This window comes from Hyaena hyaena, unplaced genomic scaffold (genome assembly GCF_003009895.1).
Source record: "Hyaena hyaena isolate Hyena2069 unplaced genomic scaffold, ASM300989v1 scaffold_592, whole genome shotgun sequence".
In the NCBI taxonomy this organism is placed as follows: domain Eukaryota; kingdom Metazoa; phylum Chordata; class Mammalia; order Carnivora; family Hyaenidae; genus Hyaena; species Hyaena hyaena.
Window position 1 is genome coordinate 597,739 of NW_024081223.1, and position 22,042 is coordinate 619,780.

Consider the following 22,042-nt stretch of genomic DNA (forward strand, 5'->3'; position numbering starts at 1 on the left):
CACTAAAAGTCATAGTCTTAATTAGCCTTGGGAAATGTGTATTCTCAAGGAACAAAAGAAAATAAATTTTTTCTTGTTTCCCGTCGCAGATCTCTCCTGCTTTCTTATTAAAAGTGGTTCCAAGATAAACTTGTGAAATAGTTTGTGTTTGCCTTCCCCATCAGACTTTGCACACTTTCTCTTTCTCCCATCAGGATATCAGCTCCTCTCCCCACCCTTTTCAGGCCTTAGGACTGTTCTCTTTCCTAAAACCATAGAAAATCTTACCCTTAAATGACTAATTCATACTGAACTCTAAATCACTAAGAATGGCATATAACCCCTTCGTAAATAGTTTGAAAAAGTAAAACAGCTAAATAAATGAAGATCTCATTGTAGATTTATCAGGGGATGGTGAATGTCTTTGAAGGCAGCATTAACTCTTTAATGGCCCTGAAAGAACACTTGTATTAGTTTGTCTAAACTCATATCTGTTAATTTTCTGACATTTACTTATATAAGACCATTTTAATTCAGATTTGGTCTAAATTGGTTTGTTTATCTCAGGAGAAAAGGGGAAATGTATTTCATATCTTCAAACTGTGGCTTTTCAACCTATAAGAATCTCTTAAGGGTAGGAAATACTCCTCATATAAACAGTGGAATAAAATGTGGTTTAAATCTTCAATGTTCCTCAGATGTCTTTCCTTTTTGAAGGCAAAAAGTCAACATTGGTATGTAGGATGTGGAGAAATGTGTTTCTTATACTGCACATAAGTGAAGTCATTTTAATTGTAGCTGTCTTGCCCCTGGGGATACCCCTACAGAAGGTATGTCTTAAACAGTACTCCATTTCTAGAGGATTAAAAAGAATGTGAATTACACACAGGGATCAGTTCTCAGTTCTTGAGAGTCCTGTTCCTTCAGCATTGTTCAATCCGGGTGCTGAATATACGTGAATAGAATGATTATAGTTTGGTTCAATATTGCTAGAGTCACAGTTATCTATGAATTCAGTTACTATTAACAGTTTGTCCAGGATACTATTGAGGGCAGCCTTATTTATTTATTTATTTTTTTCATGCTTAATTCCAGCCTGTGCGAGCAGTAGCTCATAATCAGGTGTTTATTGATAGAATGCATCTCCTTGTTTATTGCATGAGACATTTAGAGATTCCAAGTATTTTGACACTATTCTTGGTATATTATATGAACTTCAAAATAAGTATCACTGCATAATCAAATACCTGGATTTGAATCCCCATTTCACCATTTCTAGTTGTATGACCTCCTTCTTTTGCAGTTTTTCATCTGTACAATGATACTGATAATAATAGTTTCTACCCATTTGGGTGGATTAAACGTTACTACAAGGAAGCACTTAGGACAGGGCCAGTCTACATTAATCGTAAACTCTGGCTTTAGCCACCTACCCCTTTCCAACACACCCAGACCAGCAAAATACAACTAGAGCAGTCAGTCTTTAATTTTGTTTAATGTTTTATTTATTTTTTTTATGTTTTATTTATTTCTCTGTCTGAGAAATTTATTTCTCTCTCTGAGAGAGAGACAGCATGAGCAGGGGAGGGTCAGAGAGAGAGGGAGAGAGAGACACAGAATCTGAAACAGGCTCCAGGCTCTGAGCTAGCTGTCAGCACAGAGCCCGACGTGGGGCTCCAACCCCTGAACCGCGAGATCATGACCTGAGCCGAAGTCAGGTGTTTAACCGACTGAGCCACCCAGGTGCCCTGGAAGCAGTCATTCTTAACCTTGGCTTTTTATAGGAGAACTTGGAAGACTAGCCTGGGGTCCCACTGCTAGTATGTTTGATTTAACTGGCTTGGGGTTTGAGCTAGGTACAAGGATTTCTAAGGGCTTCCCAGCTAATCCTGAAGTGCAGTGAAAGCTGAAAAAATACTGGGTGAGATGTGAAAATAAAGGCTCATCTGCCACGAAATCTCATGGCTTTTCCTCAGAATATCTGAAAATCAGCAATAAGATACCAAAATTGCTCTACTTAGATTCACAACTTGCTTTTATGCTAGATAAAATCCAGATGATATCTTTATAATCTTAGCATTGTTTAGGCCTGGATTAATGCCTTTTTTGGCCCAGCGTGTGTGGGGTTGTTAAATGTATGTAGTCTATCTTGGGGAGCTATGAGCATCTTGAGTAATAATGAATTTTACATATGTATATATTTTTTAAGTGATGATTGCTCATTTTCAAACATTCTTTGTAGAAACTACTGCTTTGATTTGATACCAGGGAATAGAATGGCTAATACTCTAAATAGGCATTTGTTTTGCTGTAAGAATTCTTTAAGCATGATGTCGGCAACTGACAAGATGAAAAATGATTTTGTGATTCCTTTCTAGTCTCAGGCTTATAGAACCACTTGAGTGTTTTTGAAACGCCCTCCCACATCCTGTAATTGTACTAAATCAGAACTGAAAAGATCTCAACAGTCTGAACTTGATCCAAGGGTTAAAATACCACACTCTTTTTCATAATACACTTAATACTCTGAAGATAATGTTGAATAAGACGTATTAAGTTTGATTAACAGGCAAATTTGAGATTCAAATGTATTATCATCCTGAGTTATAAATTATCTCTGCAAGAAAAAAGAAACAATATGTATCCCTCATGTGCCCCTGAACATCAAGCACATGGAATAAAACAACAGAACCATGGATTTTTGGAAGCATTTGTAATTCCAGACCATTTGGGCCAGTCTTGTGTACTTTTAATGCCTTGTAAAGTTATTCTCAAGCAATGTTCTGACTAAGTATGACTCATGGTCAGGGGACGTGGCCAGAGGAACTTCTCAGCATGGAGTGTTTCCTGTGGCATGGAGAGATTTCAACTGTCCTTCATGCACTTTGAAAGCAACGCAGAGAGAACTCAGATGGGAAACACATGTCAATTTCATTCAGAAAACATAACTCTTTCCTAGATTCAACATAAGCTTTATATCATGAAAGAATGTGAGGTCATTAAGTGACAACATAATCTCACTTGAAATGTATAAACAATAGTGTAAGAGCCCACGAAAACAGTTCTGCTGAAACATTTTCTAATTGTTCTTAGTAAGGAAAGGGATAGTCTTGAAACTAGATAGCTTTCAGATAACAGACTACATTCAAATATCAGATTTAATTTTAGACAAGGATTTAGGATTATAATATCTACTATAAAATTATTCATTTAAGAAATATTTATAGAATACCTTCCAAGTCTCAAACATGGTAGGAGTTGGGACTTAATAGTGAATGAGACTAGAGAATTCTATGCCATTATGGAACTTACTAGAAGTATTAGAGAGTCATCAAGAGGAAATGAGTATTCATACAATTTTCATGCCAATGCAGATAGGCCCACCCAAATTTGGGAAGAATACAGATACTCACATAGCACTTGCTATGTATGAGATACTGTCTTAAATGTTTACATAGAACAGCCCATTTAATCTTACAATAATCTGTGAGATGGATTCTGTTAATATCTCTCTTTAATATGTGAGGAAAATAAAACACACAGAGGCTGAGGGTCCACCTATTAGCAAATATTAGAGCTGAGGTTCTCTTCATCCCAGATGGTCTGACTCCTATTTTATATTATATATTAGTGTTACTATTATTAGCTATTAATTTCTTTAAGAGAAAGCATATTAATTAACTAATTTCAGTACAATAGGACTTTGGAGTTCATTATATGGAGCAATAGTACAAATTAAAGAGAAAAGAATAGTAAAAAAATCAGTAATAAGTAAACAAAGAAGTAGTAGGAATGTGTTATATTTTGAAATTTTAGATGCTATGTTTTAACGTTTAAAATATTTTTAGACACATTAGTTTTATTTTCTCAAATATGCAAATAATGAAAACTCACCCTAGAAAATTTGGAAATACAGAAAAGTAAAAAGAAAAAAAGTCATCAATAGTCAATGTCATTATCCAAAAAGAACATTTTATTTCCTTTTATTCTTTTTTGTGTATGTATGATTTACATACATAATTAAGATAATGGTGCAGTGATTAGAAATCAAGCTTGTAGCCTACTTACTGCATCTAACGTGAATGTATCTCATGGCATAAAAAGTTATTTCTAAAACATATTTTCAAAAGCAGCCTCCCAACCCATCTTTTGAGGAGAAGAAAATTCTCTTCCACATGATTCCTTGATACCAATGTTATCTAGAACATGATATTTAACTGAGCCACCCTGGTGGTTTGAGAATTAATGTGTGTGTGTGTGTGTGTGTGTGTGTGTGTGTGTGTGTTATATTTAACATGTTCAGAAGGATTGTCTGGAAAATAACCTAGGTTATGTATGTATGTATGTATGTATGTATGTACGTATGTTTATTTATTATGAGGGAGAGAGGGAGTGAACATGAGCTGGGGAGGTAGAGAGAGAGAGGGAGAGAGAGAGAGAGAGAGTGCCAAGCAGGCTCCATGCTCAGTAGTCAGCCTAGGCAGGCTTGATCTCACAGCAGTGAGATCATGACCTGAGCTGAAATCAGGAGTCAGATGCTAAACCAACAGTCACCCATGTGCCCCAACCTAAGTTATTTCTTAACTATATAACTACTTGCATTAAGAGAGCAGTACAAATCTCTCTAAGAGAACATCCTCCTCATGAGGAAATCTCAATGGAAGAGAAGGTATCTTTATCATTTGTAATGTTATGATGCTACTCTTCATCTTCTGAACTCAGTGTCATCTCCTGAACAAGTGAGATAAATGTGTCGAGTCATAAGTACTTTTGATTCCCAGGGTATGCCACCCTAAAGCCTCATGCTCTTATAGCTCGCCAGCATTTTACCATAGCATATGATTTATCTGGTATGATTCCAATGTATTGTTGGAGAAAATAAATAATGCTGCACTGTATATAATTATCTGCGAGACTAGGCCTTTGACAGGGGAATTACCTGTTTAAAGATGGATGGCAATGCTGCCAGTCACCAGAGAAAGTCTGAAAATATTGGCTTGCTTCTAAATGATTCTTTAAAGAAAACTGTAGTTGAACAAATGGTTATAGAGGTCATACAATTAAAATCCCAAATTCTGCTAACAAAGCAAGGCTCTTGTATATTAGTGGCACTTTTATTTCTTAGCTCAAGGACAGAGTAAAGTAAAAAGATGGTGAGGAAAGAAAATGCAGTTGTTCCAAAGCCCACCACTCCCACCACTGTCACCACCACTGACAAAAATAAAACTCCCAAGTTCAATTATAATAGAAGACAAGGTGAAATTGAAAGGAGAGAGCAAAGCAGGAGAAAAGAAAGCAAAATGCAAGAGGTACATGGTAAGAAGTATATAGCGATTCTATTCAGTGGTATTAATTGAATTTGTTATCTAGCCTGGTCTGCTATGTGGTTTAGAGGACTTGAATTTTAGATGTTTCACTAGAGATTGTGCTACTTAGAAATATGGCATATCTTTATTTTCCTGTCTTGGGACAAAAGAACAGAATAATAGAAACCTTCATTTACCTATTAAGGTCTTTATTAGGAGGGAGTGCATATTAGACAATGTTATGAGGATTTTTAAAAAAATAATAGAAAGGCCTTTTACTAGTTTTATGATGAATTCATCTTTTTGTGATATTCTCCAGTCTAATTTATGCCCTTTCTATCACTTTAGGATCAGTATGTTTATCATGAGTTTAAAAAGACTCCAGCTCCTTACCAGTATCAAATGGAAAATCCTGTAATGATGAACAGTTACTGAGTGGTTAAAGTGTGTCCAGTGCCAATATAAAAGACTAATGTGAATTTTTTCATTTAGTTCTCATAAAAATTCTGTGAGTTAGGTGGTGTTGTTATACCATTTTTCAGCTGTGGAAACTGAGCAAAAAAGAGGTAGCTTAATAGGGGTACAGAGCCTGATTCCAGAAGCTATTCTTTTTACAACTTTATTAAGTAGGAGAAAAATAAGCCAGGAATAAATTGGATTTCTTGAAAGAGTATACCTGATGATTTTATTAACATTTCCAACATTAATTCAAATGCTTTCTAGGTTCAAGGGACCACACTATACTGGTGTTATCATGATGAATAACACACAAATGCAAACCGTTGATCTAAAAAGTGGACCAAAGGTAAGTGCGTGATATGTCTCTGGAAGAATTTCCTAAGACAAAGAGATTTTCCTAACATGTCAGTAGAACATTTTACTGTTTTCATGTTGAAAATGAGAGTCTGCATTGAAGTTGTGTTCACATGCATGTCAGCCACATGAAATGTGTGGTCTAGAGAAATCATCAAAAGTAAATAATTTGTTAGTTCTCTAAGCATTGCAAACACAGGTTTGGGTGTCCTGGGTCCATTTTCATTTTTACAACATAAGCTTTCCATAAGGAGAGATACCTTAAAAAATATATATATTGGATTTGTGAGGCTTTTATTCTAACCTTAGCTTTGCTAAAAATGTTGACTGTGCTTATTAGACAAGTTCCAACTATGTTTTACAGCAAGTACCTCATCTACGAAATGATGATTCACACCTACCACAGATTCAGAAAAAAATGATGACCTAAGTCTATGGTAGAATTCTCAGCTCTGTGGTAGGGCAAGGGAGACAAACCAAACTGCCGTTGTCCATTTGAAATAATTATTACATAGGAGAGTCTAAGCCGTAATCTCAAGTTAATAAGGGGGAGCTACCAGAATGAGTCTAATTTTTGAAAGGTTACAGTTTTAAGCAGATGTAGAAGATTAGGAATAGCAGACAGTGAAATAAAATTTTACCCTAGTAGTACTTGTTTTCCTAGGGATGTTGAAATAATGGGATGAATACCATGGAGACCGAGTGATGCATTGGGAAAGCTGTTTACACGTTGTGCCAGAGGTGAAAATGAAGGTGAGAAGTGAGGCTGTTGAGCTGTGAGCAGGTCATACATAAACTAAAAAGTGGACTGAGAGATAAGTGTATATAATATGGCTCTAGTTTCCTAAGCCAGAGAGTTATTCCTGGCATACCAGTAGAACATCTTATTGTTTTTATCTTGAACATAGGAGTTTCCATTTTAGTTGTGCTCACATGCTTGTGATTTTCTGAAGCTCGTAATGAGTGTACTAGGAACGACTTCATTCGTTGTAGTTTACATTGGAAAGTAATTAACATCATCATGGTGGTCAGTAGAGATCTTCCAAGATCCATAAAATATATCTTTATTCACTTTATTTGCATCATTTTTTTCTTCTGGCTCTCCTTTCTTAGGGATAACTTGCAGATGATAAATCACGCTTAAATGCATAGCTCTTATTCTTCAGCTCTTTCCTACATCTCTTTCCATAAAACTATCCCCTGATTGAACAAGATGTTCCTCTTTTGAAATATCCATATTATAAACTGAATGTGTAAATGTATACAACTTTTATAACTAAAATTGGTGGTAGTAAGGGATGTATTCATGTGTCAAATTGTAAACAGATGGCAATTATTTTTTGTTTCTTTATAACTATAAAATAATGACATTATTAAAAAAAAAAAACCTAACCTTTTTGCTCTGGACATAGGCTAAGTAGTAGTGATGTGTATCAAGGTGTGAGTCAAGGACACGCAACAAACATCACCATTGCCTACTAACTGGTTAAAACTACAAATTCACAGGCCTTATTCTAGATCTACTAAATTAGAAACTCTATAGGTGGAGCCGAGAAATACATGTTTAAGCCAGCTCTTTAGGTGATTTTAATGCAAACTAAAGTCTAAGAAGGACTAGTTAATACCATTTTTATTTGCATTCTCTCTTGGCCAGAACCAGCCCTATGATCTCCCCTTGGATGGAAAGTGGTGAGGGCAGTCGGTTCCTGGAACAGCTCGACTCCTCTTATACAGAAGTACGCAACTTTACCCAGACTCTTTGGCAAGCAGCTAGCCATCTCTAGCTACCACTAATATTTTAGAAGAAAAGTTATATGGCTAGAAAATAAGTTTAAAAAGATGCTAGATTTATTGGGTTTGTCCAGCAGTCAACTCCATTTCCTTCCTGTTCATTGCTTTAGTCTAAAAAATAGTGACCATTTTATCTTATATTATGGAGACTGGACATTTTTTTAACCAAAAGCCTTGATAGAGAGGCAATAACAAGGATACCTTCTGAAAGTAGGAGGTCTGAATTTTTATTTTATTTCTGTCAATTACTGAGTAACTTAGGAAATGCTTCAACTTCTTTTAAGAAATTCAAATGAAAATAAAGGTTTGAACATTGCAATTACTTTGAGACTTGATAGTTTAATGCTTTTAACGTTAATATTTTGGGATTAAATTAAATTCAATCATTAAATGAATTATATTATGTTTATTCTATGCATTGCAAAGGTAATTCCTAGCAATTTAGAAAAGTTAGTTTACTGGTAGAGAAATAAATTACATAAACAATTGAAAACAATACATATATGATATTATTGTCTTTTTATAAATTTTGTATGTTTTAACTTAAAAAATTTAACCTGTCTAAGCAAATAATTCACAATTTAGGACTATCCCTAGTGATAGTATGAAGTAGGACATTGAGTATTTATTGGTTATACTTCTTAAGGTTTCATTACTGAGGATACAGTAAAAAATAGGAATAATAAAGTTTTTCCAGGTGCTGAAGATATAGAAAGAAATAGTCACTGTTTATTACTCAGACAATGTTCTGAAGCAAAGTACCTGGAACTATACATAGCAGAGTTGCATAAAGTGAATATTTGCTAAATGAATGAAACATAGTGTTAAAAATGTTTAGGCCAGGGGCCATCCTGGGCAGAGTGGGGAAGCTGTAGGTTAAGCCTGAGACTTTTTTTTTTTTTTTTTTTAAACCTGAGACTCTTGATCTCAGCTCAGGTCTTGATCTCAGGGTCCTGAGTCCATGCCCTGTGTTGGACTTCAAGCTGGGCATGGAGCCTACTTAAAAAAAAGAAAAAAGTTAAGGCCAGTAGGTTAGATATGGGCTCAAACAGCATCTCCTTAATAATTCCCTTAAGTGTTGTGGCCAGCAATTTTTCATGACTTCTATAACTATCAAAAATGTCATCTCTGGCAACCACTAGAGTTATTAAAGAAAAATAGTAAGAGCTTAGAGTGATTCTCTCTGAAAAGTGATAATAGTGAGTCAAGTAGGCAGTGATTGGGTGTGAAATTTTAAAATTGTCTCCACATATTAAATGAAAAATTTAAATAAGCCCAATTTGCAGAAGAAAAAATAACAAAAGCAGAAGAATCCTGTTTGTGTTTCTGAAAAGGCAAGTTAAGTAAAATATATTTGACAGAAAAAATATAGCTTTAATTAAAATGTTTTTTAAAATGTAGCTTTAATTAAAGAATACAATGAAAATATATGAGTGAGCAAATTTGAATGAGGAATTTGAATGGAAAATTTAGTTTAATTTCTTACAAAAGCCAAATCAACCCATCTTTTTTCTTGTTGATCACTACCCATTGAGAATATTGGTTTTTTTTTGTATCTCTTTTCCTAACTTTAGGATTAAATAACCTTATAATTTGGTTTCCCCATTTTCAGAGTAGATGCCAAAGGGCCTTTAATTTCCTCTGTCTGCTCATATTTCATGTGTTCTTTGTTCTTATACTCCTGCTGCTGCAAATACTCTTAAATAGCAGAAAATGAGCTGTTTAGAACATTAAAATGAAGTTTATCAGCATATTTTTCAGGATACTATATGTATTCTTAATAATTGTTTCATTTTTTTCCAGAAAACTTTTACTCTAATATAACAAAAACTTTTGGATTAATTCAAACTACATTCTAAAGGTTATATATTCTTGGGGAACCTGGGTGGCTGTCAGTTAAGCGCCTGACTTCTACTCAGGTCATGATCTCATGGTTTGTGAGTTCGAGCCCAGCGTCTGTGCTGGCTCTGTGCTGACATCTAGAGCCTGGAGCCTGCTTTGGATGCTGTGTTCCCCTCTCTCTCTGCCCCTCCCCCACTCACACTCTGTCTCTTTCTTTCTCTCTCTCAAATGAAAAATCTCTCAAAAATAAATAAACATTCAAAAAAATATTTAAAGGTTATATATTCTTTCATGCTAATGTTTTCCAGAAAATTTCCAGCAGAAAAAAAATACATTTTTTATTGCCTACTAAAAGCAAGAAATCTTACTTGAACATTGCCAAGCTCAGCATGATAATCTAACCTGCTGTGCCACTTTGATTTATCAAAAAAACCCAAAAATCCAAAAAACATCCTTCAACTTTTAAAAATTGTTTCTGATTGCTTGGTTTTAGGATGAAAAATTTATATATTTTCATATAACATATGAAAAATGTAAAAAATATAAAAAATGACTATATTATACTAAAGAAGCAAATTATGAAACTATAATTACTAATGACAAGAAACCAAATGACATATGGAAAAATATTTCTCCTGAAGTATCTTAAAAATCATCTATTAAAGATCACTTCAATTCAAGATTCAATTCAATTTAATTCAAGATTACTTCTCAAGGATTACACAAGAAAATCACACTAAATTCATATTTGCATATATGTATATATGTTTAGACGGTTTTAATTCTACCTTTATATCTAATAAACTGTAATTCTTAAAAAAGATTTCTCATCTTCAACATATTTTAACTAATTGAACAAATCCTAACATAATATAGCATAATATATTTGGTTCACAGTATGCACGAAAGCTTTCTAGTTTTTAGTCTTTTAAGAAATTGAGAAATATCATAAATCTGTAAACAGGGTCACCTCTAAATAACCACATTAAACCCTCTGTAATGAGTGAGAATAATATTCTTAAAATACATGATCCTAAAAGGGCTTAAGAATTCACTTAAAAATTAAAAAGTAAAAATGAAATTTGAAAATAAAATTTAAATTTTCTACAGAATTACCTTATATGCAGAAATACATCATATGATGCAAGTTAAGGCCATTTTACTAAAGATCAATGGTTATAGAAGGCAAAAATTGACAACTACCAGGCTATTATGTCCTCATATTTCTCCTTTCAGTGTTGGTATATGTTAACATCTTAGTGTTCTCAAAATGAATATATACATTTTTCATTATAAAGTACCTTGTAAATTTGACAATTTATTAATATTACTGGAGATTATCAAAACCAAACCCCCAAATTTGAAAAAAAAAAAAAAAACCAATATTGGGACACCTGGGTGGCTCAGTCTGTTAAGTGTCCAACTTCGACTTAGGTCATGATCTCAGAGTTTGTGAGTTTGAGCCCCGTGTTGGGCTCCATGATGACAGTTTGGAGCCTGGAGCCTGTTTTGGATTCTGTGTCTCCTTCTCTCTCTGCCCCTACCCAACTTGTGTTCTGTCTTTCTCTGTCTCTCAAAAAATAAATAAATGTAAAAAAAATTAAAAGAGCAATATTTAAACCACAGATTATGCTGATGAGACAGGCTTTAATAACAGTGAGTGAAAATATTTTAAATTCTATCTGGTAGCTATGACCAATGGTTATAAATTCTAAATTTGTTACTTTTCTTGAAATGACTGATGCAATTTTCTATGCTTAGTTTTTACAAAGATTGCATCGCTTATGATGGAGGAATGCTCATTGGCATTTGTTCTCTAAGAGCTTCGCAATGGTTACAGACCATCTCCACACTGTCATTTGTTCACATATCCATGGCAACAGCTTGGCTTGCAGCGGAACCATATTCAGCTAGAGCCACTGAGGTGCTGCGAAATGAATGAATCTCATGCAATGTTTTTAGGGGGTTGTCAAGATAGCTTACAGGTTTAGGCATTTTCTACTCTATTATATAATGTTTCATTTAGAAATTTCCAATGCTGCACAATTTAAGACCCCCATATTCATGGTTCTCCCTCAAAACAGGCATGAGCCATCATCTTCCTTAAGAAAACTGGACTTTATCACCAAACAAAATGCCACACCCTCAATTATACTCTCCATGTTCTTTCTAAAAGCTACTTGCAAAGCATCTATTGTGATTCATTGAATCAATCTATCTTGCTTATTTTTTCACTTTTAGTAGGATATAATTGTAGAAGTTTACAGTGCTATCTTGCTTATTAACTTACCATATCTTATTTCCCTCATGTAGACTAATGTGAACCATGACCTGACCTTTGCTTATTCAGCTCCTTGCCCCAAACCTAATACACCTAGTCATTTATTTAACAGCTATGGGTTAAATGCCTACTCATTTAGGCATGATTAGTGAATTATCCATTAATCCATTTAGGTGGATTAGGGTGGTGGTTAAGAACTCATTAGTTGTTGATTACGGGCACTGACTTTACCAATCTTTGCCTTCTTATCCTCATTTGTAAAATGAGTGTTGTATGGCATTTATTTTGCAAGATTGTTATGAGGATTAAATTGCCAATGAATGTGAAGCACATAAAGCAAGTTGTGCACAAAATGCATAAGTGTAAGGTATTTTTACTACTATTGCTGTTCTGGAACTATTCTACGCTCTGGTGATACAGTAGTGAACAAAAATAGCAAGAGCGAAGGGAGACATATTGAAATGGGTAGCATATAATTCAGATATATTTCTATTGTAATTGAGGTTGCAAGCACAATGAAACAGAGCAATGTTATAGAGAAGGTTGGGGGAGCAAAAATAGACTGGGTAATCAAGCAAGGCCATTTTGAGGAAGGGAAATCTGAGTTCATATCTGAGTTATGAAAAGAAACCAGCTACAGAAAATCTGAACTGGAAACAAGTTTTGCATACACAAAAAAATAGAAGTTCAGCATGTGTGTGGCTTAATAAATGTTTATTTGAATGAATTATCAGGAGACTGAATACATTATCATATTTTAAAATATTCAAATGCAAATCCAAAAGAGATGTCTGCATTTATCCAAATATTTGGTTTACATTTTCTACAATCAAATGCTGTTGCCTATTAAAAATTTAAAATACTATCTTTAAAAAGTATTAGTAATTTCTTGATATTTTAATAGTAATATTGTCTACAATTGTTGAAGGTTTTACAAAAATGTTCTAAGGTTATGCCAATAAAGTCAATTCTCGAAACGAACTCCTCATTATAATTATCCTTTATCGTGAGGCACAAAGAAGTGAAGTAACTATGGCCTAAGTTGTAGGGCCTGAACCAAACTTACCAATCTGTTTTTAATAGCAGTAGAAACTTATTAGACAAAATCAACTCTCCCAACTTTATAAATCAGAATGATTATTTAATTTGGTTTTATGTTCCCTTACATGCATGGACACATGTGTTTTATAATTTCCCTTGAGACAAGGTCATTGGCATATATTTAAAATCACATTGTGAAACACATGAGGATTGGTGTCTGTGGTACCAAAGATTCTCTGAAAACTTTCTGAATGCTCAACGCGAATGGAAGGATCTGTGCACAAGCTCTTGCAGTGAGGCAGATGAACTTGCCCTCTGGACTGTCAGGTGAAAGGGCTGCAGCTGACAAACTGACCACTGTTCTGTTTCTCCGCTGTGTCAAGGTCAAAACTGATGAACCAAGAACGGGGCTCCTCAATTTCCAAAGGAAAGAGTTCTCTGCTTTTCTTTTCTTTTCTTTTTCCTTTCCTTTCCTTTCCTTTCCTTTCCTTTCCTTTCCTTTCCTTTCCTTTCCTTTCCTTTCCTTCTCTTCTCTTCTCTTTTCTTCTTTTCTTTGTCTTTTCTTTTCTTTTCTATTCTTTCCTTTTCTTTTCTTCTCATTCTCAAGGATAAATATTTCTTGTGACACCTGTGACATGGTTATAGCCCTTGTAGGTCAGCTGTAAATAGATGGGGTTGATGGATGAAAATGGCAAACTGAGGGGACAGACCTCGCCCAGAGCCCACAATGGCATGCCCTGAGAGAGCCAATGAATCTCTGTGTAATCTTTGGTAAATGATCAATCTAAAGCTTTTTCTACCAAAACAGATAAATATATGTCCAGAAAAACTAATATGGATTTTCATGTGTCTCCCTCTCTCTTTGCCCCTTCCCCCATTTGTGCTCTGTCTCTCTCTCAAAAAATAAATAAACATTTTAAAAAATTAAAAAAAAAGAAAGAAACAAAGTAGGGGAATAGTGAAGATCAAGAGATGATGTGGACCTTGTAGGGAAAGAGCAGGAGGCAGAGCCGGATGACGATACAGGTATCCCCCGTATGTTGAGAGTTTGCGTTATGCCACTTCACTTTTAAAAAGACCTACTATGGGGCCCTTGGATGGTTCAGTAGGTTAAGCATCTGACTTCGGCTCAGGCCATGATCTCACCGCTGTGGGTTCAAGCCCCATGTCGGGCTCTGTGCTGACAGCTCAGAGCTCAGAGCCTGGAGTCACCTACAGATTCTGTATCTCCCTCTCTCTCTTATCCTCACCCACTTGCACACTATCTCTCAAAAAGTGAATAAATGTTAAAAAAAATAAAAATAAATTAAAAATAAATGAATAAAAAGACCTACTATTAGTACCTGTTTTCACTAAACCAAAAGAAACCTGAAGAGGGTTTTCACTTTCATCAAAGAAAGGCAGAAAAACAAAAATAGCATTCAGACTTTGTTTTCTGCTGGCCTTTATAGAGGCACTACTCGTGGCTCCGCTAAGCTCCTTCCCTGGGAACTACACTCAGCATTAAGCTTTATAGTTTCAAACTGTGTGTGTGAACATCTGTGCTTTATCTGGATTTATTTTGTGCATCCATTAGCAAGAAATGTCCTACGGTATCAGAAAACCTAAGAGGGGTTCTTTCTGGGGGTCTGGGAGTGCTCAAAAATGTTTCCATATAAATTCATGGCAATTGCTTCTTAGTCTTATGCTGTTTTGGTTTATGAGAGGTCTCACAGGAATGCTCTTCTTCCGGGTTGTGGGGGAAACCTGTACTAAGACAACTGCTTACAAGTTGGAGAGTGTGTTTTTGAGGGGAATGGAGGGAACACATATGGTCTTTTTTTTTCTTTCCAGAATATCAGTGACATTTTCTCCCAATCTAAGAATTTAATTTAGGGAAATACATTATTTCTGAACTTAGGGCAATGAAAGCAAAATAACAAAACAGCAGTAATGTCAACAGGCAATAGTTACCATTACTGTTAAATAGATAGTTTTTGTAAAGATGTCAGGCCCTAAGTAAATACTCATGGTTGATACTGTTAGTTGAATAAATATCGCAGTTGTTGATGTTGTTAGCTGAGGGCCTATTATGAATGAATGTCTACCCTGCTGTTTGTTGAGTCTCATCATCAGGCAGTTTTTGTATAATGCACTTTCTTTTTTTTTCAAGATTTTATTTAAATTCTAGATAGTTAACATATATGGTAAAATTGGTTTCAAGTGTAGAATTTAGTGATTCATCACTTACAACACCCAGTGCTCATCCCTGTAAGTGCCCCCCTTAATGCCCATCACCCATTTAGCCCCCCCCCCACCTTCCCTCCAGCAACCCTCCAGGATAGTTTGTTCTCTATCCTGAAAGGTCTCTTCTGGTTTGTTTCCTTCTCTCTCTCTTTTTTTCCCCTTCCCACAGTGTAGTTTTTATTTACTTTATCTCATACAGTCATAACAACCTTGTAAGCAAAGTAAGTTTCTCATCTTTTTGTGAATGGATTTAAAGCTTAGAAAAATTAAATTAATTGAACTAAGTTACAGAGGCTGGAGGTCAGAAATGAGACTTAGATGATCTGTGTCCAGTTTTATCTTTAGGACATGAGTGATTTGAATTCTCCCTGTAAACTATCGGGAACATCAAACTTTAAAAATGATCTCTTATATTATCTTTTGAAATAAAAAATTACAATGATATATTCAACAAATGAGAAACCATTTATAAATGAAATAGGCTTACAAGTTATGAGGACCTAGCTCACAGGATCTGAATCACAATAATTATCCTTTAAGAAAATTATGAGACTAGACTTGGTTTCCACAGTATCCACTGTTTGCTATTTAAATTGGATATTCTTGAGTTTGTTATAAATAAAACACTTCCAGCAATTGTCAAGACTTAAAAAGGTTCATGGGTTCATGATATGTTATTTGTGGTATGGGTTTTCCAAAATTAATGAGGAAGTGTAAGCGTCTTAGTTTGTTGTTCTGATACAGTGGAGGGACAATGCTGCAATACAATGAATGGGCCCTCAGCCAGCAGCCATTTCCTAATAAAAACAGTTAGCATTGTGCCATAAAACATATGAAAAATAGCTTATAAAACACCATGCTGGAACTTACTGAACTAGAGGATATGATATTTTTTATAACATCCCCGCCTAAAATTAATGTTCTCTTTTTGAGGCACCAAGATAATACCTAAAATAGTTTTGATAATCACAGTCCCTATTTATGCCACCTTTTCCCTTGAGAATCAGATAGGACAGCCACATAACATAAGGCATTTAAAACATAACCTTAACAGTAGAGTGTAGCCAGACTTAATATACTCTAGTTTATGGGCCTTGGGGAAATTATTATTTTTCAATCAACTTCAGTACTAATTTAAATGGGAGTAAATAATAAGTAAAGAACAAATTCTGGAGGGGCTCAACACAGAAAAGCACACAACATTTAAATATAATTAGAAGTCAATATTCATTGAGTCTCTACTTGATGCAAAAATATTACAAAAAGGTATAATGTTATTTAAGAAGTATACCTTTCCGACTCAAGAGAAGTCATATGCTTCTTTTAAAAAAATGATTCTACAAAAGGAATACGCTTTTTTGGAAATGACAATTAACTGCAACTGTCACAGTATCTTGTCACAAATTATTTTAAATCCTATGTACAGGTTTTCCCTGTGCTATCTGAAAGTAGAATATTCCTGAGGAAACTTTCTTTTTTTTTTTTTTTTAAAATTTTTTTTTTTAATGTTTTATTTATTTCTAGGAGAGAGACAGCATGAGTAGGGGAGGGTCAGAGAGAGAGGGAGTCACAGACTCTGAAACAGGCTCCAGGCTCTGAGCCGGCAGTCAGCACAGAGCCCGACGCGGGGCTCGAACCCACGAACCGCGAGATCATGACCTAAGCGAAAGTCGGAAGCTTAACCAACTAAGCCACCCAGGCGCCCCTGAGGAACCTTTCTTAAGCCAAAATGGAATAAGGCGAAGGATAAATTATCACTAATTTACATGGAAAAACTTTTGAACACTATCAGACTTAAAAAAATAAACTCTAGGAGGCTTTTCCCTTACCGCAGGACACATCTTGCTGATGGATGTATGGAATAAATCATGATAAAGCACAGATGCTCATAGACAGAGTTCAAAGCTATGGAGCTTGATGCTGAGCTGTGGAGTGTAGTTCCCAGGGAAAGAGAGTGGCAGGGCCACACTGCGGCTTGGCGTGCATGATGCCTCTTTAAAGTCTGGCAGGAAAACAAATGCTGAATGCTATTTGCTTTTCACCTATTTTCTTGAAAACCCAAATCCTCTTTGGATTTCTTTTAGTTAGTCCAAACAGGCACTAAGTGTAAGTCTTTTGTAAAAGTGAATTAGCATAATGCGAACTTTTGAAAACCGGAGAAGGGGTACTTGTAATGTTCTGTGGAAAGACAAAGCAACAAACAGGGTATATAAGAAAAACCCAGAAGCCTACCAGTTAATTAACAAAATCTTTTTCTGATCTCTGAATGACACACACAATAGATACACCAGTCATTTTAGTTATCAATTTAGAAATGGTAATGCCTTTGGAAGCACATTAATCGATTCAGAAGGTTCTGGAAGGCTTTTGCAAAGGAGGCAACATGTATATGAGTCTTAGTTGGTACATAGTGAGAAGAAAGCAGAAGAAAATGGGCATTCCAGACTAAAGCCTTCCAAGAGCTAAGTCTTCAAAATGTGAGATTTGGTTATGCTTTGAGTGACTATAGCATAAAATTGTGGATTGGGGAGGCAGGGGTAAATTGAAAAGGTTAGTTGGGATTTATTTTTCTGTTAAAAATGAAAGCAAATTTAATCTCAAAGACCTTTAACTGAAAAGACAATTAGCTTATGTTACAGACAAATCTAGGGTTAGAAAGTGTAACCCTTCTCAATTCAGGGCCTTTCTCAATTATCAGGGTTTGGTTTCTTTCTCTGCATTGCTCAGCTCTGCTTCTTGTCTGTTGGGGTTGAGATTTTGCTAGACATTCTCCTTATAAGGGGGTGGGCTTTCTGGCTTATGTTCCTTCCTAGTTCAAATCTGGAAGGAAAAAGAGCAAACCTCTTTTTGATCACTCCCAAGCTTGACCTGTAATTCATTCTGATTGGGTCCATTTGGTCAGATTCTCACTTCTTATCCAACACTGCAGTGTACTACTGGCCAAGTGTGTGGTGATACCCCCTGCAGTTAAGGATAGAGACCCACGTGAATAACAGAGGTCATGGGTCATGGCAGTTGACAAACAAAAAAAGTCCTCTATAGTCTGTCACTTTGGCCACGTCACATACAAACACAATGTTATGCTTAAATTCTTTGTTCCCAGTTATGGTATCCAGCTCCAGGTCCACGTTTCTGGTTAACTTCAAATCTTGTTCATTAGGTCTGGATGTAGTTCCTCATGGTCCAGCACATCTATACAATAACTTATCATTTGCAAAGCACAATGACAGAGAAAAGAAATATTTGCAGTAAAACTTCTTTTGGATGAGGCAAATGGGAAATAAAATACAGTGGCCAAGAGTCCAGCCCATGTGTAATATCTGGCTCAAAAATACTGCAAAGTTTCCTTGCCCTGTTTTTCCATTGCTAGCAGTAGTTGTTTTAAAAACCATTGGTCTGGGGTGCCTGGGTGGCTCAGTCGGTTAAGCGTCAGGCTTCGGCAAAGGTCATGATCTCATAGTCCTTGGGTTTGAGCCCTGCGTTGGGCTCTGTGCTGACAGCTCAGAGCCTGGAGCCTGCTTCAGATTCTATGTCTCCCTTCCTCTCTGTCCCTCCCTGCTCATTCTCTGTCTCTCTCTTTCAAAATGAAATAAAGACATAAAAAATTTTTTAAAGAAAGTTGACCTTACGCTTCTTTTCTGGGTGGTTTTCCTTATTTGTTTATTTGATATATTTTCTTGGTTTTCCTTTTTTTTTTTTTTGTCTTCAGTAGTCGAAAGAGAGATGTACATGCACGGTATGCCCCACCTCTTTCCATTTTGATGGGATAAGGAATTTGGGATATGTCTTAGGGATTGTAATTAAAGCCTGTACTTTTCCAGTGATGATGGGACAATTCTCTTAAAATGTTTCTGGGCTTTCAATCCATGTGTTCCAGACAATTCCATGGAATACTATCAAGGCCAGAAATGTTTTCAAGCCAGTTGTGGTATTAGAACCAGGTCCTATATTTTTCTCTTAATAGTTTCTAGCCACAGTACCCTGTCCATCCCCTTCATCTAATTATTTAAACCTTGCTTCTGCCTTGGGACAATTTACCACATTGACTGGGGTGGGCTATAGAGCCGGTCTACCTCTTTTTCCCAAGTACATGTTATGTGGCATCTTTGAGATGGGGTAACCGTCTGCTTTTCTAAGTTTAAAATAGGAGTTTCTTTGGAGAAGCCTGATGAAAATGGCTTTTCACAGGCTTTAATATTATTTCCTCCTATTGTTCCTACTTCCCTGCTTTTGCTGGCAGTAATGTTAGTTTGGAAGAGGGAATTCAGCTTTCTAATCTTTTAAATTTCTCAGTGACCTCGAATGCATCTCAGGCAAGAAAGGTATTTCTTAGTAAAGTCATATTTTTCCCCCTGTCTGCACTCAAGTGAACCAATTTCAACATAAGCTTGTATTTTTCTTAGAGCTTATGGAGACCTGTAAGAACAAGAACCACACTCTGAAATCTTACATTTTTCATATCAAGACCAGGAATGCTGTTGCTTCGGTAAGGTTAAGTTTGAATGCCAAGCTAAAATGGTGTATATTTACCTATTTCTAACCTCTATGACCAATTACAAATACAATCATCTGACCCCCAGCCAAGGTGTGAGAGTTCTCCCCTTTCCTCGATTCTGTGTCATGAATTATGAATTCGGTGTCATTCACTTGCAAGGCTCCATTCCTAGTGCCAGCTTTTGTATCTTTTGATGACGAGTGAGAGAAAATACAATCCAAAGTACTTTATCACAAAGAAAGTATATTGACTCATAACTGAAAGGTCCAGGACTTGCTTGATCTTGGGGGATGTCAAGACGATCAAGTTTTCTTTTGTTCATGTTTTAGATTCATATTTTCTGTGTTGATTTCTTTTTTAGATGGCATGCTGGTTTTGTGCCGTTTTGCTAAACTGGAACCACAGTTCTTTTTTCTCTGTGATTCTGGATTAGGTTTTGTCACAAGTCAAATGCAGCAAGATTTGGAAAGTGGAAGTGAAGCGGTAGGCATTAAGCTCTGAAGGTCAGTGTAAGATGTGAAGCGATGTTGTTGACTGCACACATGGAGTTTTTGTTTTAGCTTATTGATAAGGGTCAGCCATGTGGCCTGTAAGTTCTCTATCACCTGCTGGACCTCATCCTTCATCTTCTCTGGGTCCAGGTAAAGCATATGTGCTTTACATTTCTTAAGCCCTCTTAAGAAATGCATCAGCTTCTTCAGCAGGGAACCCTTGATGTCAGGATTGGATGAGGTGAAAGATAAGCTCAAGTTCCAGTGTGCCCTTGTGCTCTAGTCATTTTTGTGGTTTCCAACAAGAATTCATAGCTCCCAATTTTCTCATTCTCCCCCCCTCCTCATTTCATGCCAAGTTTTACTTCTTGAATGTCAATTTCAGGCCTATTGCCAGACTTAGAGGCAGTGCCCCTCCCATGGATATCTTCAGCAACCCCTCACAGTTGTGTAATGTTTTATCTTAGTAATAACTATCTTTTTCCATATTGCTTCTATGGTCAAATCCTAATATTACAGATAGATTCTCTATTTGCACTCATACTATGACAAAAGAAACTTCAACTGATGTTTTCCCAAGTTCAAGTCCAGTGAAAAAGGCTTGTATCTCTTTTAAGTCTTATTGGATCACCTTGGTGATCTGTGACCAGGAAGAGAAAATTGTGCTTATTGGCTAAGCCTGGTCCATATTTTCACCCTTAAATTAATCGCTGTGGTCTAGAGAATTCAGTGTGTTGATTGGCTAATTTTGAGTCCCATGCTCCTTTCCTAAAAAAGTGCATGCATTGAGTGACCAGAGGTTGATTTCCAAAAAGAGTTCAAGATATTGCTACCAGAGAGAGAAAGAGAGAGAGGAAACACAAAATGTTCATTACAGCATAGATTATAATCTGCGGAGGTCTTGAAAGTCTGGACATATTTTATAGTAATGGAGACTCATTGAGAATTTCTAAAAGTGGGAACTTATATAATGAAATAGACCTCTTACTCCTTAATGTCAAGAACAACATTTCATTTGTTTGTTTGTTTCTTTCCATTCTAGCATAGTGGCTACAACATGGTTGCTCAAAAAAGTCGTTGGATTGTTGAATAATATGACTTATGTTTTTTGGAAGATGGTCAGATACTGTGTGGAGTATAGACAAGTGGAAAGTAGTTGAGCTAGAATTATGAACTTGCCTAGATAACAGATACATATGGAAAGACAAGGACTCTAGACTGGAATTCTGGGCTATACCAATGCTTCAGGGAAAGGAAAAAAGTGATGATAAAGAAGAATGAGAAACAGTATATAAAGCAAACTGGAGTAAGTCTTTTTTTGTGACTTCATTAAACTAGTACATGGACTAACACTCAGGATAATTGAATGTTTATATGCTTAAGCAATGTTTGAATGTATTCATGGTAGTGCATGGTTCTGAACAAATAAATGCGAAATAGATTTTTTTATAGGAAGAAAATGTTTGAATTAATAACCAAACATAACAGGGCAGTATTTTATTTAAAAATAAAAGCATCTCAAAAAAATGAAAAATAGAAACAACTCTAAAGACAAGAACTGAATAAAACATGTCTGTTCTTGGGGGAAAAAGTTATATAAAGATTTGACAGTTTATCCAAGTTTGTCCATGAGGATGTGTGTAGGAGTCTAATTTTCACTAAGTATGTAACATTCTGGGACACACCAATTTTGCTATTTATTAGTCACACTTTAAAATGTCTCCTAACAAGAAACTCACATATCACAAATAAATCTGCTATTCTTTGATAGTTACCT

The 22,042-nt window shown here is 35.7% G+C and overlaps 1 pseudogene; it reads left to right on the plus strand.

The window, feature by feature from the left end:
* Positions 1-5,129: 5,129 nt before the first annotated feature.
* The window catches only part of LOC120248503, a 194,150-nt pseudogene continuing 177,237 nt past the window's right edge, over positions 5,130-22,042 (plus strand).